This window comes from Myotis davidii, unplaced genomic scaffold (assembly GCF_000327345.1).
Source record: "Myotis davidii unplaced genomic scaffold, ASM32734v1 scaffold1471, whole genome shotgun sequence".
NCBI classification, from domain to species: domain Eukaryota; kingdom Metazoa; phylum Chordata; class Mammalia; order Chiroptera; family Vespertilionidae; genus Myotis; species Myotis davidii.
In genome coordinates, this window is record NW_006284003.1 from 274,286 (window position 1) to 282,519 (window position 8,234).

The following is an 8,234-nucleotide window of genomic DNA, read 5'->3' on the forward strand; positions in this document are numbered from 1 at the left end:
CCACCCTCCCCTCAGCCAGCCCGGCCCCAGTTGACCTCCCCATCCTGATCGGGGGCAAGGCCACCAGCCAACCTCCTATGCCCACCCTGCCGACCCAGCCCCAATCAGCCCCAATTGCGGTGAGCCAGCTGGACCCCACCCATGCACAAATTCATGCACCGGGCCTCTAGTATTTATATATAAATGTATATACATATATAATACACATACATGCATGTATGTACACACACACACACACACACATACACACACATAACAGCCCATAATACAAGGCTGTCTTAAGGCACTTATGCCAGCGAGGATGCTTTCAACTCAAGTACCAGAAAACACAACTCAGAATATATAAAGTTATGAATGGATTTCTTATTTCACTAACAAGAAGTCAGGAAGGCAGCCAGTTCACTTGTTGGTCAAGTTGGAAATTCCACCATTCCGTCAGTGACGTGGGTTCCTTCCATCTTTCTGCTCTGCCATTCTCGGTGTGTTCCCACCAGCTACAGCTCCCCTCAGTCACAGGGTGGCCTCTGTGGTTCCAGACGTCATGTGTCACCATGCACACAGCAATGCCCATAGCAGTGTCCCTTTTAAAGAGCTGAATAAAGTCAGCTACATCGAGGAAAATTAAACAATGGAACAAAATCTTCACCAGCAAGGAATAAAGAGGACACAGCTATTAAATAGGAAAGCCTTTTTCTGCCACAGCCTTTGCCACATTTCGACTTCTGTTATCATTATTTATTTACCTATGTTATTTTTTCTTTCTAGGTTGTAAACTCCTTAACGGCATCCTGTATACTAAACGTTTTAATTATCCTTTTGCTTCTAATGTAATGTTTTCTGTTTAATATTTTGATATTATTAAATACATTAAATATACTATATATTATAATATTTATGTATTTGCATATATGCATATTTTTATATACATTAGAATATAAATATGTATTTATATTTTAATATTTATGTATTTGCAGTTATACATGTATAAAATGTATAATTTTGTATTTTGTAAGGGATAAATACGCAACACATGTAAGCTAAATCAGTGAATTTTGGGAGCGGCTCTTGAAAAGAAAGGTAGTATACATAGTGTGGGGAGTTTTGAATGGCAGCCAACAGGTTTTAAAATGTATTTGGTAGGCAATGGGGAGTATCTGAAGAATGTTTGAGAAGATTAGGATGGTATCAGTTCATAACAGTTGCTTCAGAGGGGCTCATGAACCCCTGGGATGTGCACAAACGTTGTGTACATGGGCATACTTCAGGGGAGAAGGTCCAGAATTCCATGAGCTTCTCCAAGATTTCCAAGAGCCAAAACGCCTAGCAGTAGTCTGATAAATCAGAATGGACAGAAAGCAGGGATGCCAGAGGAGCTGGAAGAAACCTAGGAAATTATATGCACACCCCGCTCCTGACTGGAACTCAGGAAAGTCAGGTTCTATTTTAGGAACGAAGGATGGATTTTAAATACTCACCAGAGGGTCCGCTTCACCTTCTTTCATCCAATGCTGGCATCCAGGAGCCCGCAGTAGTGAATGGTGAGTAATAACACCCTGCGCGAAGGAATGGGCTTTCCTGTAATACTAGTTTTTCCAAAGCCAGGTCCTACTTATCCACCCACATTTCCCGGAGGGAGCTCACATTTTCATTTCATTGCCGGCTTCCTTCTTATTGTGTTTTGTTCCTCCCCCTTTCAAAAAAACAAAAAACAAAACAAAAAACTAAACAAAACAAAAAAAACACCATTGACCTACCTGTGGGTGGGGACTTGGGTTAATATTTCTCAAAGAAATCATCACAACTTCCTCTTGTCTACCAGCTCAGGGAAACACACCTATTTCTGTCCAATATCCAAAGGACAAGAATTTCCAGTCAGCACTTTGTCAGTCATAATTCTATTACTAGAAGGAAATCTGCGTCCCTGCCTAAACCTCGGGCAAGAAATAGGTGAAAACATGAATAGATAGACAGATTTCACATATGGCATCAGCTCACTGAAGACACTAAAAAGATGCCCCTTTCATGGAATTTTGCAGTGTCTTTGAACATCAGAAAAAGAAATATCTTTTCCGGACCGTGAGAACTCGGTGTGAACCTATCATTGAAGGCGCTCCCAAAGGTGCAGTATCCCAGAAAGACTATGCCCCCATCCTCCCGCTTGCATGTAAAGGAGATTATGAGTCCAGACAGGGCTCCGTAATAGCAAAGAAGGTGGAATTTCCTTTGGCGTCTACTTTTCCTCTTTCTGCCTATGATCTGTCCCTTGAGCTCCCTTCCCCTCTCTCACTGTCATTTCAGGATATTCAATGACCTACAATTGCCCAGAGCTTCTAATTCCTGCCCACTTACCTATCTGGCCCATCGATATGTTAAATGTACCCAATTAGCATATATTTAAAACTTAGTGAATGTCAGGCAAAGTGCTGACCCATTGGGATACCAAGTTGGCTATGACAGGGTCCTGCCCTTGAGGAGACATAATTTACCTGGCTGGAGAGTTTCATTCTACAGGCGATTGCTTCTTAACCTAGAATTACCTATGCATCTTTAAAATATAAAAATTGTTTCAATGGGTAGAGGAAGGGATAGGGGGTAGTAGGCAACAGTCAATATATTTTTAAAACTTCGCGGGCAATTTTGCCACCGGGGCCAGATAATGAGGAGGTGGGCATTGTGGAAGTATCCTGAACATTTGCTCAGATTTTCTCCATAATGAAAAGATCTTCCAACCCTTCTTGATCTTCCTGTTGTTCCAAAACTCTCTTCTGTTCTTCAAATTTTAGTTCTGTGTGATTTGTAAGTAATACTATTCTTGCCCGGTTAATGAAATTGCAGGTCCCCCCTCCCCAGAGGAAATAGAGGTGTTTAATTGAGTTTATTTTTCTCCCCCAAATAAGTTGCTCTTTTTTTAAAAAAATAAAAATCACATACCTACTGCACTTATTCCTCCATTAGTATTTAGAACTGTAATTCACTAACTCTCAAATACTAGTGGGCCTAAACTTACTTAGGGTTCTTATAGCAATGTTTTCTTGGTTCCACATCCAGGGCCACTGATTTATTGGTGTGCTCAGGGATCTGCATTTTTCTATTTTTTTTCATTATGAAGATTTTAAAACATACAAAAATGTTGAAAAAAATTGTATCAAGAATATCTCTTTAGCTGCGACCTTAATTCAACAATTGTTGACATTTTGCCATATTTTTTTATTTCTCAGTTTTTATGAATATGTGTATGTGTATTCACTGTGTGTTTTTAAATTGTTGAACCATTTGAAAGTAAATACAGATATCATGGCACTTCTCTCTTGATATTCCAGCATGCATCTGCTAAGAATGAGGATATTCTCCTACATAATTAGGATAATGACATCATTATTACCGTTAAGAAAATTAACACTATTTCCAAAATATCATCTAGCCATTTGCATTTTCACAGACACCTTCTGAATCTAGTTCTCTCTTTCAAGTTTGAGGGTGGTAGTTTCAGACATGATGGTGGACTAATGACGGAGACCACTGGGGAGCAAGCAGAACTCATGGGACAACCCAAATAAGTCTTGAATGAACTCTGGGTAGATTTTACAAACCAGGGCAGACAACTCTTACAAAATGTCCATTCCACTTGACACAGAGTCTAAGAGAAGCCAGGCAGGTCAGGCAGCTCCTGGGATGCACTCCCACACACTGGCTTTAACTATAGGGAAGGTGAGACGTTCTTTCCTGCCCTGAGAGACTTCAAAGAAAATCCTCCCGTCCTCATTTTTACAATAGGAAGTTGACTGCTGAGTCAACTTTCTGCAGAGTTAACCACATACTTGGTTTAAGGGATACGATGTGCTTCAGTGGAAATGATCAGTTGAATGATTCTGGGCTGTGATTAAAGAGTTAATCAGTGTGGCTCAGAGCCCTGCTTCAGGGGAGCTGTAGGAAATGGGGGTGGTGGGAGTTGTACTGTGACACTTCTGTGCGCTCTCTAATAGTGTCTCCATAAAACAGCATCCGCTGCTGCCGCACATGTGCCATTTTAACATGCTCTTTTAATATTTACAGTGTGCCCGTAAAAGACTTCATGATGACATTGGGTGGTTCCTGTGGCACTAGGTGCATGGCAGTGCAACCGTGGTCAGCTTGCTTCAGAAGAGTCTCTGAGAATGCAGGTTTCCACAAATCCAGGCCTGGGGATGACTCCTGGGTGTGGGAGTTTCTGAACTTAAAGTAATCCCATTTCATTGCCTACATAGTTCCGTAAGGTCATATCTCCACGTCCTTCCCACACAGCAAGAGTTGACTAGGAAAAGGGAGTGAATAAGAAGATTGTTTGCCAGAACAGATACGAACTTGGGAGTGAGTTTCTTTCTGTGTTTGTAATGCAGTTCCAGGGAAAGTTACCCCTTGACAGAGAGCAAAGGACAAAGGTATCAGCAGAAATGGGGCGTGTGTGTGTGTGTGTGTGTGTGTGTGTGTGTGTATGTATGCACGTATATAATGCATATCTATGATTTGGCTGCTATCCAAAGCAGCACAGGTATTTATTAAACCCTAGATGCGGTCAGTGCATTTTATGTAGTTGGCCAATCTTTCCCCACCGCTTCCCCTGAAGTCCTCAATTATGTGCTTGCTTGCCCCGTGCTGTTCTCCATCATGACACTCAGCCTGCACCAGCTGTGAAATGTTCTCAGATATCTCTCTTCATTCCGTGTCCACCACATTTTTACCAGCTAAGGCTAAGGCGTCCTGCTGTGGCACTGCAGGGTGTCAAAAGTTGAAATATCAGGTGGCCTAAATTTTTCATGTTTGATGGAGATACCATGAACCCAAAGCAGGTTCCTTGAGTTAGTATATTTGGAAAGCAACGAAAGTTAATCCTCCAAAGTGTTTTAGAGGCCTATGTTGTAGCAGGAAATATTGTTTTTTATTACGTTTGAAACCTGGGTTTTCCTTGAAGGACTCCGATTATTTTATCCCTCACATGAGCTCTGTGAGCCCTCAGCCTCTTTATCTCCTTCCTGATGCTGAACACTCACTCCCCTCTTTCCTGTCTCTTGTTGAAAGCTGGGTACCTCCTGTTCTTTTGTCTACGTGGGGATGGAAACCATTGAGTTTTAAATCTCAGCTTCCCTCCTCTCCACTCAAAATCTCCCCCTTGGTCACCCTCTGGTTCTTATTGTGCTTCTGACTTTGAGAATTAACTGTTTCTTTTTCTACCAAAGATAACCTTCCTGGTTGGACTCCTGAGTCTGCTAGTTCTTTGCCCCATACAAGTTCCTAATTTCAGCGTGTCTACCTTTTCTCTATTTTCTCTTGTCTTGGCCTCACACCCAGCTTTCCCACATCTCTTTTGCTATTTTCATTATAATGAAATCTCTCAATGAAAATCTTACTCATCAGCACAATTGCCCTGTTTTTCAGGTGTTCTTTACATTGAACCAGGGCAGGAATTTCCTCATTCTTCTGGACCCATTTTACTTATTTGAATCTCTGTTCATTCCACTTAAATTCATTGTGTTCTAAAAAGACTACTCACAAAAATAGTTTTTAAAGGATAGACAAGTATTTGTTTTAAAAATAAGAAATATTTTCATTGTTAAAAATTGTATGTACCTTTCACAAATGCATTATTAGCCATTCAGAAATACACATTTGAGTTCTGATACTTGTATTGATCTGCCAGGGGACTGCTTTTACAAGTTATTTTGACATCATACCTGGAAATTTCTGTTTCAGAGAAAAGTGTTACTTTGCATTTAGTCCTACCATTTGGCTGTCATGGAATTTAACTGGTGAGAAATCATTGTGATAAATATATACGTGTATTATTTTTGAGCTTTAATAGTCCACTGAGTTTTGAACAGAACATAAAGAAATTATAATGTTATTTTCCCTCAAAGGGTCAAGTTTTGTTTTTCAAGTTCCCTGTCTTTGGTTATATAGGTTTTTTTTGTCTGAAAGATATTTATGCTGTAAAGTTGCTACAAAAATAGCTTTTAAGAGCACTTTTCCCTTCTGCCTTAGAACATCATACACAATTCTCCAAAGGATGAGGAGTCAGGGCGACCTGCCCCTAGCATCACTTCCTCCCATTTTGGAAGAGTGAAATGGCTGGGTCTCATTGCTGAGAATGGCAGCCACTTTATTGTGCCATTGACGCAGAAAGGGAGACCTCTTTTCTGAAGAACCCTGACTTTGAATCCTGACTATGGGCGGCTCTCATTATCAAATGGGTAGTCAAAACTTAATCAGCCAAAGACTACCGGGAGCAAGCCTGTGGCCTGATAAAATAAAACTTATTGCCTACAAGGCGGGAGGGCACTTCCGGAGGAGTGCCATTAGCAAGGCATGAGGAGCGAGTCATCTTTTGTGATTCGGGCTCCCACTGAAGGATTTTGAAGGTAATCTACGTGAAGGAGAGATCAGCTTTGGATTAGTTTTTCTGAGTTGGGATTCGAAACAGAAGGAATTAACTAGGAACTGGGTGCTGTCATGAGGTGAAGGTGGCTGAGAAATTGGGAATCCCTAGTAATGAATGAAAATAGCAAGCAGCCTGTGGCATCATTGGTCAGTAATCACCCGAAGAGAGGGTCATTGTGGTAACATAGAACTGCTGCATTACCTTGGCGAAAGGGTGTTTTCTATGAACTTTGCAGCTGGCTTCATCTGTGTGTATTCTCCCAGCCCAAGATCAGTGGCAAGGCTTTTTTTTCTTTTCTCTTTTCAGTCCAAGCCATTGTCATTCTTCCTGTTCCAAATAGATTTTAACTCTTTAGGGTGCTGGACTCTAAACTCACCTGGTCATTCACCTGGATACAGCGAGGGCAGTAGCATCATCAGACAGAGTGGAAGGCATTTGGAAAGGTTATTAATGCCCTGAATTGGAACCTGTAGGTGAAGCCATGTGACTTGGTCTCAGCTTTTTAGGGTTGCGACTGCCCTCACTGTCTTTCTATATTAGATTACCCTGCTCCAAAAGCGTAATGGCTCCTCATTGAAAATAGCATTGTATTTGAAGCTCACCTGATTGGATTCTGTTCTACCTTTCCATGCCCTTCTCTATCTTTCCATGTAATCTGCATTTGGGGCACCCTCGATGGACCATTGTACTTTCACGCCTCCATGCTTTTGCTTACACTATCCCTCATCGTAGAGGGATCCTTTGTCCTCTCACAATGCTATTGTCACTTGCCTGATGCAAGAACTTTCCTCCATGAAGCCACTCTTAAATCACCTGCTAATCCCACTAGCTGCTTCTTTAGCACCCCATAGCACTTTGCTTGTCCCTCTGTGTGGCACTGCTTTTGTCCTGTCTCCTAAGTGCACAGTGGGTTTTTAGAGTTATCCTTGACATTTAGGGGGAAAAAAGAAGTTTCTTTTACCTGCTCTCCACATCCTAGGGCAAGTTCTTAACCTGATGTTCATGACTTCTTTGTGGTCTCTGCAGATGTGGGAAGATGGAACATTTTGTGGAGCTTCACATATATGTACAAATTTCTATAGCTGTGTGTGTGTGCATGTGTTTGTTGTGTTAAGAAAAGGTTCCACAGCCTTCATCAGATGCTAAGAGAGATGTGTAACCCAAAAGGGGCTAAGGACCACTATCATAATATGAGACTGTGGAGGGATGGGCACCCTGCCACTCAAACAGATGGAGGGGATGACTGTAAGCAACCAAGAAATCATGAATGTGCATCAGATGTGGGTGCGTAGGGCATGGGACCCAGATGGGCAGGTGGAGAACGCCATCCGCCCAAGGCTGCCAAGGGCTGTTGGCCAGCACTGATTAAACTCTGGACTGTACTTACACTCACGTTTGGAAATTGTGGTGAAATCCAGTCCTCCTCAGCCACGGCACAGAGCACAGTCGTTGGCTGAGTTTATCCACATAAATGCCCTTTGTCGAGAAGCTAAGTTGGCAGTGGCAGCAATGCTACTTGTCCTTGTCTATTGTTTCAATTCCCAGATAAATATTAGTTTGATTAATAATCATGTTTCCATCAGTCACAGGCGCCATGAAGTAGACTAGAATTCTGGAGGGAAAAAAATAGTGCATGACATATGTCTTCTCTCCATCTCACAGTAAATAGAAGAGCTCCCCAAAAGATTACATGATGCTATATCTCCCTTCTTCTCTCATTATGACCAGGTGTCTACATCTATGAGTGGCAATACAATATAGTCATGTTTATCATAAATGATAGAACTAGAGGACTTGACCTTCTGTATAAGGAATTGATAGA